Raw genomic sequence first — 11,053 nt, forward strand, 5'->3', positions numbered from 1 at the left:
CAGGGAGATCTTTGTGTCCCGCTACAGGCCTCTTTGATACTTAACTTCTCTGGGTCTGTAGATTGTAGTGTGATTATCCTCTGCTTTACAGCTAATCTCCACTTTTGGTGAGTGCACACCATGTTTGTCTTTCTGGGTTTGGGTTACCTCATTCAGGATGACTTTTCTTTTTTTCTAGTTCCATCCATTTGTCAGCAAATTGCCATGACATCTCTTTGGAAAAAGATATCCAGGGTATGCTGAGTTGTAATTTTCCATGTAAAATGAACGGTTTATTTAAAGTTAGATAAAGGGCATGCATATGAAGTACACTATTGCATTTATTCTCAGAGATCACAAAACCTGAGATAATTATGCCTGGAGATTTGATTCTCAAAGAACAAGCCTCCTCGGGTACACTTTCTGAGATTCAAATTAGTTCCCTAGGAGTATCGGGATCACGTTTCTGGATGTGTGATTGGGGGCTATAGCCATAGTGAAACCACAGTATTTGTGAGAACTGGCCTTGGAAATTCAGTGAACTACATGTACATCCATGGATTCCTTAGCTGGTCCCCTTTGATTGTTGCTGACAGCTCAATATCAAGATGGCTACATGGTACACCACACTTACCAGGTTCTTGTATGAACAGACTGTATGGAAATAGAATGGGCTTTTTTATTTTAACAAAAGAAAGTGTGATAAAACAAAAACCATATTGGTTTTTAAAACCCGTATTTGATCATCTTTTGCAAGCCTGCCCCAGCCTCTCTTTTAAGATTTATTTTACTTCTGTAGTTCTGTGTACATGTGTGTAAGTATATTTGTAAGAGCGCAAGTGCCTGCAGAGCCCAAAAGCTGAGGGCAGTGATGTCCCTGGGACTGGAATACAGGTGATCATAATCCTTCCTACTCAGGTGCTGGGGACAAAGCCAGACATTCCACCAGGCCCTTATGTGCCCTTTCGAAGTAGCAAGTTTAAACTAACCTGTTTCTAGCCTGTTTATGGGAATTGTAGTTTTAGGGTATCCATTAGTCTGTCAGAACTAACATGGCAGAGAGTAAAGACTATCTGAATGGGAGAATGGGCAGAGGAAGACTCCAAGGAAAACGAGGCAGCATTTGTAACTAAAGCCTAGAAACAGGAGAAAGGACTCTGGGAGTTGGGTGGCCTGGCATTAGCCCTGGGCGTGCATGCTTCTTTCCAACACTCCGTTCTATCTCTGGCCTCAGCATTTTTCATATATAAGACTACATCTTTGGTTCTCAGTCTCAAGGGAGGCTCCCAGCTTACCTTCCAAGTTTCTGAGTGTCCAGTGAATATAGTGAGGAGACATGAAAAACATTTCACCCTGGATAAGGCACCAACAACAGACCACCCCAGTGTCCAGCTGGATGAGCCAATGAGTTACTGCGCTTACAGGATAGTGGGTGACCCAGAACAACCACAGCACCAGAAGGTCTCAGCTTCCATACTCTATATACTCCGTAACCTAAGACCAGCCGGAGAACAAGGCTCGATGGTGAATTACAGCTGGGAGACAAGTAGTCACAGCAGGTCTAATGAATATAGTAATGGGTGTTAAGCTCACAGGATGGCTTTGGACAACACTGACTTTTAAACATTTCTGTATGCTTCCCTACTGCTGAGAATGGTGGTCTAAGCAAATCTATCACCGAGGGAGGAAAGGAAGGAAGTGGTCATGAATCACCGGACAGGTTGAAATGAGAGGAACTTTCAGTCTGAGGAACCCAAGAGAAACTGGTGGCCAGGGATGGCTTCCTATCCTTCCAGCTCTTGAACTTGTTTACTTGGCTTTTTATTGGTGGAGTAGCATGTAATGGGTTACATTCTGCAGTTTTCATAGACACGGATCACTGACTTGGCTCACATGCCCTCCATCACGCTCATCTTCCTCTAAGCTGGTTATTCCTTTTCCCTTTAAAAGTTTAATTTTTATCTGATAACAGTAAAGAAACACACTGATTTTCTTAGGTCCTTGCACGTTCTCTCTTCTAGATCCCCTTTTGATGGAAGGTGGTGACCCATGTATCCCAGTCTGGCCTCAGACTTGGGACTTGCTATGTAGTTGAGAGTGATCTTGGATCTGTGATCCTCCTGCTTCAGCTTCCCAAAAGCTGGGATTGGGGATTACAGATAGGAACTACCATGCCTGGTTCTCTGTGGTACTGTGGATTGAACCCAGGGCTTCAAGAAGACTGGACAAACAAACTGACATCTCCAGCCAACACACACACACACACACACACACACACACACACACACACACATGCTCGAAACCAGCTAGGCATGTGGTTCTCAGGAACTTTATTTACCCTTTACCCTATTCACAAACAGCTGCTAAAGTACTGAGCCTCTGCTTGCCAGGCATTGAGTTAATCCATTGATAGACATCCTGATTATCTGTGTACTTCCCTCTGAATGCCAGATAAGGAAGAAGGTGTAGAGGTTGTGAGTATTGCAAGGTCACTTAGAGGGCAGAGGCAGCAGTATTCAGCCTCTATGCTCTTGCTGTGGAGGCAGGACAAAGCAGTTCTAGTATTTGTTGATCACATATGAGTGAAGTTTCCTGAATTGGATTCCAGGGTGGGGAGGGTACATGTTAATTATCTCATTGTGTGGGTTACTTTTCTCATTGCTGTAACAGAAGGACGACTAGTCACTAACACGAATACAGAGGAAGCAGGGACGAGTGTACACACTGGGCCCTCTTACCCAGTTTTCTGGTTTGCTTTAATATGAGGTTTGGGCATCCAACCTCCGTGAAGGGTGGGTCTTAAACGTCTCTGACACCCTCCACACACACATACACACCTGAAAGTTTGTCTCCTAGTGGTTCTAAGTCTAGACAAGTTGGCAAAATAAGTGACACCTGCCACCTTTTGGAGGACAAAACAGGAGCCTCCAGTCTCTCTTCGTGTTTCCTCTCTACCTGCTATAGTTTGGGTCTTAAATGACCCTCACAGGCAAATACGCTGAAGGTCTGGCCTACTTATTCTTCTACTGGTAGGTGATGGGACCTTTAAGATGTGGGGCTGTGTGGGAAGAACGTAAGTCATTAGGGGCGTGCTCTTGAAAGGCACGTTGTGACCCCTTTGGTTTCTGACAGCATAAGGTGAACAGGTTCCTCTTCTGCTTGTCCCTTCTGTGCGAGGCTGCCTAAAGCAGTGGGGCCATGCTTTCATGGAACTGAAGTCTCAGAAACCGTGCTCCAAAATAAACCTGCCCCATAAGTTCATTTTCTCCTAGTTTTTGTTTGGTTTTGGTCTTGGTGGCAAAAGCTGGCATACTAGCACACTCTGTGCATCCTAGTGAGTTAAGAACCCAGAAAGGATTATGACCCTAGCATATGCCCAGTCATCCTGTTCCAGAATTTTGGTCCCTGTATATTTGCCTGCCTGCCACATTCTGGGTCTTCTGCACTCCCAACTGAACTGTCTTTTAAATTCAGCTCAAGTTCTTTTCTAGCCTGCCTTGAACTTGTGTTATTTTGTACTTTATACATTGTTCCTGTATGTAAAGTGTGTTTAGCCTCTTCAGCTAAATGTTTACCTCCTACACTAACGCTGCTATAACCAGAGTTCTAGTAGCACAGAGAAAGCGCAATTACAGACACTGGAATTCAAACAAGGACAGCAGTCCAGGCACGTTAACTGCAGATTCTAAGACCATTTATTTAGTTGGAATTAAGGATAGATTATTACCTACCTCAGAAATCTGAGCACCAAGGAAAATAGTAGTTGGATGTGGACAATTCCAACAGTTTCTGGGACTAGGAAGAGACACATGCAGGAGGTGGAAGGATTCACCCTAGAGAACAAGTTGAATTGTGGGGTCAAAGCAGAATCTGTAGCCAAACTGAAGGGGACCTTAAATGCCTCCCAGAAGCTCCCAAGTTGAAAGCTTGGTTTTCAGATGATGGCACTCTTTGGAGGCGGAGCCTAATGTGAGGCATTTAGGCCATTGGGGGCATTGAGGGCATCCTGGGATCTCTGCACCTTCCTGTCACCCTTCGATTCCTGTTTGCTGTAAGAATAGTAGCTGTCTCCTCTGCAGACTCCCAACTGTGATGTTCCATCTCACCATAGACTCCAAAGAATAGAGCCAACCAACCACGGTCTGAAAGTCCCGAAAGGTGAGCCAACAATTCCTCCTCATAAGTTGCTCATCTCAGCTACTTTAGCACAGTGGTAAAACCCTAATGCCTGGTAACTGCCGAGTGTTCAAAACCAAGCAGGGCCTGAGGAGATGGCGTGTCTGTAGTCTACCGTGCAAATACGAAGACCTGAGTTCGGATCCATATCACTCGCGGATTCTGTAACAGAGCACTGGGAAAACAGGAGAATCACTAGGGGGCTTATTGGCTAACCAGCCTATCTAATCAATGAGCTCTCAAACCCACACACAAATATGAACATGTATATATACCACAGACAGAATGAACAAAGGAAAAAGCAAAATATGTAACATACCATTCCTATTTTCTTTAATATTTATAATTATTTTTTTTAAATGACTTCATGTTTTCCTGTGGAAAAGTTGTAGTTAGCTTTGACATTTGATTACGAACCAGCTTCAAGCCAGATGAGAGCTATTCCAGCACTAAGGAAGCTAAGGCAGGAGGAGTGCCAGGAGTTTGGGGCTGCCTGGTCTATACGGTGGATTCTAGACCAGCCTGGGCTATACTGTGAGGTCCTGTATTAAAGCAAAGCAATAAATAAATAAAGATCAATCTTGGTGGCCACAGGTTCTGTCCCTAAGTGGAGCCGGGTGTGGGGTCCTGTAGCTAAGGATCCTCTCTGCGAGGCCCAGGCCTCCACCCGAAGGAAAGCTTGGTTGCTCAGTGGGCAATGTGACCCATGGTGGCAAAGACTAGGTTGAAGGTGAGGTGTCTGGAGCAGAGACCATTAGCTCGGGTTGTCTGAGGCCAGGCCGCCATCCTGGTGGCCACTTCCCAGTTCAGGCTTGCCTGAGTCTTTAGTCCATCACAACTCTGCCCTGGCTCTGGGACATCCAGGGTGGTTCCCAGTTTCTCCCAACCTGGGACACCAGGTTCCTGAGGCATGAAGAAGTGTAGATCCTCCTTTCCCCAGCAAGCTGGCCACACTCCTCCCGGGAGGTCTCTCCCTCTCCCTAGTCTCCTCTGTCCCCTCTCTAGGCTACCCCTTGATGGATTCCAGCCCCAAGTCTGGCCACAGAGCACCTCATTCAATTATCTCCCTGCTGTCAGATCACTGCACAGTCCCCAGATTGCTTCTGCCAGTCTGCAAATGCCCTGACTTTTTCCAGTGTCATCCACAGCCCCTTTGGTCTCCTTTAATGCAAAGATGAGTCTGAGTTGGTTTCATAGGCCTTTGGTGTTGGAAGTTGCTGGCCAGGCATTCCTCTTTTGGCAGAGGGGCAGTGAGCTCTCACTGAGATCTGGGTGACCCATGTCATATTCGGCATACCAGAGTAGGGAAGAGAGAGCAGGACAGGGCATCGGTGACTTATACAAAAGCTGCCGGAAACCATCCAAGACGTTCAACATTTCCTTCCTGCTGGGAAATCAAAATAACTTTCCTACTGTTGACACTTTTTAGGCTCCCCTGAGGACCTTTCTAAATGTTTCTTCTTTCAAAGAAACGGTTGGATGACAAAATACACTTGCAATCAAGAAACTTTGGGGTAGCACTGTGGTTACATTTAATCGATTAACTTGGAAAAGGACCCAGACACCTGTTTACATGTGTGAACCCAAAATCCAGCTTCTTTTTCTCGTGGAGTTTTCTTTCTGGGATTGATCCTGGTTACTGACTTTTAGAAGTCCATGGTGTGAAGTTCTGAGTTCATACCGTTTTCTGCTAACTCCATGGACCATTCCGGAAGATCGTGAACCTGGAAAGAGTGCCTGTCTTTGTTTTATGGGGCAGCAGCCTGGAAAACTTCAAGACCAAAGAAAGTCTGGTCCCCAATCCCATTTTTTTTTTTTTAAATCAGATGACCACAGAAGAAGGACTCATGGAGGTGTGAGAGCCCACATGTGATGTGTTTGTGAAACACGGGTTTCAAATTCAATAGGTAGTTAAGAATAACCCTGAATTTCTGATCCTCTGTCTTGCGGGCTTGCTGAACGCTGCATGTGTGCCACACCCAGTTGAGGGTACTGACTGAGAGCTCCCAGCATGCTAGACAAGCACTCTACCCTCGGAGCCACATCGCCAGCCTTCAAGGACTTCCCAGATCCTATTCCTTCCTTTGCAATTTGTAGGCAGCAGTAATGTCCTGTCTGCTTGGGATGTTACTGGACTGAGAACAATGCCCCGTGCCTTTCTTTTCCTGCTGGCACTTCCAGGTTTCAGAGCCTTTCCCAAGCCATCAGAGGCCCTAGATGTTAGGGGAGTGAGGGCTGGTGTGTGCTAAGTGCCTTCCTCAAGCCCTGAATTTCTGCTCATTTCTGCTCAGAGTATGGCTTGCTCCTGATGGGTCTTCAGCTTAATTGGCATTAAAGTTTTATGTTGTGGTGTGAGAATCTGTAATGTACTCAAGAAGGCTTGACAGTCATCGTGGAGGTTTGGGAGGGAAGCGATTGGATCCTGACCAATGGATTCATGGTTGACTCTCAGGAGGTGGTGGAGATTAGGGGAGATGGGGCCTGATTAGAAGGAGGAGGAGGGGGTTCTGGAAAGTACCCCAGAAGGGAGCATCTTGTCCCTAGCCTCTTCCTCTCTTTCCTTTTCCACACCCCGCTGTGCTGTGCTCTCTACTTCAGAGGCTGATCAAGGACTGAATTCTGAAACTATGAGAGAAAAATCTGTCTTTTATCCATTGGGTTGCTTTTCTCAAGAATTTTTTGTTGGGGAGGGGAATCTCAGGAACAAAAAGTGATAAATATATAGAGAGTAAATTGGCTCATCCCACAGAGTTCCACAAGTTAACTTTTTTGTGTGTGCATATGTATGAAGTATATTCACATTTATTTCTCTTTATGTTTGCACATGTGTGTGCATGTGGAGGCTGGGGACTGACTCTGAATCTCCTCTATCACTCTCTACCTCATATGTGGAGCTCAGGCAAGGTATCTTCCTGGTATCCAGAGCTTGCTGATTTGGCTAGTCTAGCCAGCCATCTTTCTGAGGATCCGAGGTTCCCATCTCTCAGTGGGCTGAGGACCATAGGAGACCTGCCACATTTACTCAGCTTTTACAGGGTTCTAGGAATTCAAACTCAGATCCTCACCTTGTGTGGCAAATACCTTGCTGGCTAGTCATTTCCCCCAAGATTTTATGTTTTCAGAGGAAGAAAGTAGGCCATAGACAGTCTAAACAGAGAACACAGCATTTTAGGGGAGCCGTTTGTAAGAGAACAGTTGCCCCAGTTGTTCTTGGGCGTTGTTGGTTTGGTTTCTGGACAACTGTGAGGCTGAGTTTACAGCAGACATTAAGCTATTGGGAATCTTTACTAAAAGTATAAGGTATTTGTGGCACATTGACTTCTATGAGAAGGGGAGGTGCCCACACAGTGTCAGGAGGTTAGTCAGACATCCTGCAGTGTGAGTCAGTTGCCTACCAAATGTCTCTGCATCGTCTTCAATTGCAGTGTTCCGTTCCTAGCGACACTCCGGTGTGCTATCCCTGGATCTATGGTGATGCTGAGATACAATATTACTAATCTGTTAAACAAACAAACAAACAAAAAACTGGTTCAAAGTGGATGTGCGCTGACCATTCCATCACTACTTAAGAGTTCCGGGTCTCTGGTGGACAGCAGTTTTTTATAGCCTAAGTAGTTTTACCATGGAAACCATTCTTTCTTTGCTTTATTTTATTTTATTTTTGCAGTGTTAGGAATCTAACATAAGGCCTTTTTTCATGTACTTTTTGGTGGTTGGTTATTTGGTGTGGAAAGAATATTCCCTACTTATGCTCTTTTGATTTCTAATCTTATATGCTTTATCAAAATTTATAATTGTAAGATTATATTTTGTAGTTAAAAAGACCTATAACTTGTTTAAAACAAAACAAAACAAAAAATAAAAGGGCTAAAGAGAGGGTTCACAGGTTAAGAGCATTTGCTGGTCTTGTGGAGGACCTGAGTTTAGTTCTCAACTCCCACAGAGTAGCTAACAACTTTCTATATCCCCAAAACTAAGGCAGCTGACACCCTCTTCCATTCCCATAGAATCCATACATGTGCATGGAAGCAAAGACTAGCACATGATAAATCTCTGAAAGAACGAAGAAGGAGGGCAGGAAAGAAAAGCAGAGCAAACCCCAAGTTCAGATGACATACTTGTGGTTTGAGTCTTCTGTAATATTTGTCAAGACTTCAGGCACATCTTTAAAATATTTTTATTTCTTGAGAATTTCATACATGCGTTGTGCTTGATACTTTTTCTTAATTGAAAAAGTAGGTCTTTATCCTATTAGTATAAGCATCAAACAAAGAAAAACTTTGAAAAATTGATTGTGAATTATCTTATTTTTTTTTGTTCCAAGGTTTGGAAGAATGATGTTTTACTCTAATAAAATTAAGTTCTTATATTTAATTTGAATAATCAAAAGAATTTTCAATTGATAAAGAAAATGACAGTTTCTTTTTCTTTTTTATTTAAAGACAATATATGTCTTTATTAGCTGGTTGATGACTACATTGGGTATTCGGAATTTCAGTGTGTGCTGGATCAACTTTACTCAAGCTAACATTATCTGAGAGAAGGGAACCACAATTTAAAAAATAATGCTTCCACAAGATTGGGCTGTAGGCAAGCCTATAGGTCATTTTCTTAATTAGTGATTGATCAGCGAGGGCTCAGTTCTTTGTGGGTGGGGCAACCTCTGCACGGATGGCCTTGGGTTCTATAAGAAACCAGGCTGAGCAAGTCATGATGAGAAAGTAAATAAGCAACACCCTTCCCTGACCTCTGTATCGGCTCCTGCCCCCAGATTTCTGTCCTTGTTTTCTTCAGTGATGGACTACAATGTGGAAGTTTAAGCCAAATAAACCCTTTTCTCTTCAACCTGCATTTGGTTATGGTGTTTCATGCCAGCAAAACCCCAAGACATGCATCTAATGAATTTTGATTACATTCATCTCCATTTTCTCTCCACCTCTCCCCAGCCCTCCTCCTCATGTTTCCTTTCCATCTCCGAGTCCTCTGTTTTGTTCCGCTATATATATATGCAATCCATCGAGTCCTATTATTGCATGGGTGTGGTGTCATCCACTGGAGCATGCTCACCCTGTCAGGGACCAGACCCTAAAGAAAACTGATTCTTGGTCTCTGTCAGTCATTCCTTAGCTAGGGGTGGGGTCTCATGTGCTGAAGTATTGACTGTCTTGATTTCATGCAGGCATTGAAAGCTGAGTTTATGATTGTGCCAGTTGCCCACTTTCACACCAGTCCCCCGCCATCTGCCTCCTTTTACAGAGAAACATGGTGTCTCTTGCCTAATCACTGTAAGAATGACTGATGTATGTATGCACAGAGACTGTAAACAGTAGTACAAATAACTGTTGGCTGTGTTTTAAATTGAGCCATTCTTTTTTTCCTGTTGTGATTTGAAGTCGTATAGACCTTGAGTGTTGGACACACCTATTTCAGGAATTTCCCTCTCATTTCTGTTTTGTAGATTGTAACTTTCTTCGCTTTTTTCTGCTCACATCCGATTAATGAAGTCTTCCAGTGATTGTAGTTACAAATTACTCTCCCATTCTAGGATGTTAAACATTATTTTTAAATTCTTTCCTCCCTTTTCCTAGACATTCCTACCCCATGCTCAGGTGTGGAATCAGGTCCTAGCACATGCTTGGCAAGGAAATCCCCAGCCTCTAGGTTTCCTTTAGACAGAAGCATGCTATAGTTAACTCACGCTGTCCTTGAACTCTTACGGGGCCCAAGCTGACCAATTTACTGATCCATTCCTCTAACTATAATGAGATTATAGTAGGTATGAGCCAACAAGCAAGCTCACTGGGATATTCCTAATCGTTCTGTACAAAAACATTCTCTCTAATTAGGGTAATTAGTATCATTATTCTTTCTTTGGTGCCATACTCCCTCTGTCTGGTACTATAGCCATCTTTTCCTTTGGTTTCCAAGGTATTCTTGGCAGGGAAAGATAGATTAAGGAGGCACAAATAGCTTTGGGTTGCCTTGGCTTCCCAGAAGTGCCAACTATCACTTTCACGGTTCATTGGCCTGAACTAGTCACATGGGACCAATACACTCATCAAGGAGGCTGAGGAGCTTAGGGGAGCATGGCGGGACGTTTTATTGAGCACTGCTTGTCTGTGCTTCACAGTGAGGAAGTAACCTGGTCTTTCTGAGTTGTCTCAGCACCCTTTTACTTTTGACTATAATTTAAGAGTTAAAAGTTTAGACAATAAAATAACATTCATCTGCCCCAAGCCCCAGCAAATGTGAGGGCTGTCATATTGGCTCCATCTGCTTATTTTTTTATAACAGCTCAAATGGAGCTACAATTTACATAACACACATCTTCCCTTTTGAAGGGAAGATTGAGTCGATTTTAGTGTATTCACAGAGTTGTGCAACCATTACTAATATGTAATGTTAGATCATTTTTATGGCCTCAAAATGCCCATACACATAAAATAGGATTAAGTATTTTGAGAAAGTGCCAGACTATTTTCCACAGAGTCTTGTAGTTGGGAGGGATGTTCTAACAGATACCTGCCATATCTAGTTGGTTTGCAATGCTGAAGTCGTCCATTTCCTTATGATCTGGTAGTAACAAGAGCCCAGTGGACAGTTTATTGCTGGGTCTTCGTTTTTATTCAGTCAAACTTAATCTATTTGGTGTTTTATGTTTGTATAGTTGAAGCTTCCTAAGAAATTGCTCCTTTCACTATAAAAAGCCCCTCTTTCTCGGTGCTACTTTTTGTTCAGTGCTAGGGGTCAAACTAGAGACTTCTACATGATAGACAATTGCTCTACTACTGGGCTACACCCTATTCCTTTTTCTTAATGTAAAGTGCTTTGTCTAATATCTATACCACTAATTTGTGCTGCTCTGGTCACTGTTTGAACTATCATAATTTCTTCTAAA

The sequence above is a fragment of the Micromys minutus genome (genome assembly GCF_963924665.1).
Source record: "Micromys minutus genome assembly, chromosome: 17".
Lineage (NCBI taxonomy): Eukaryota > Metazoa > Chordata > Mammalia > Rodentia > Muridae > Micromys > Micromys minutus.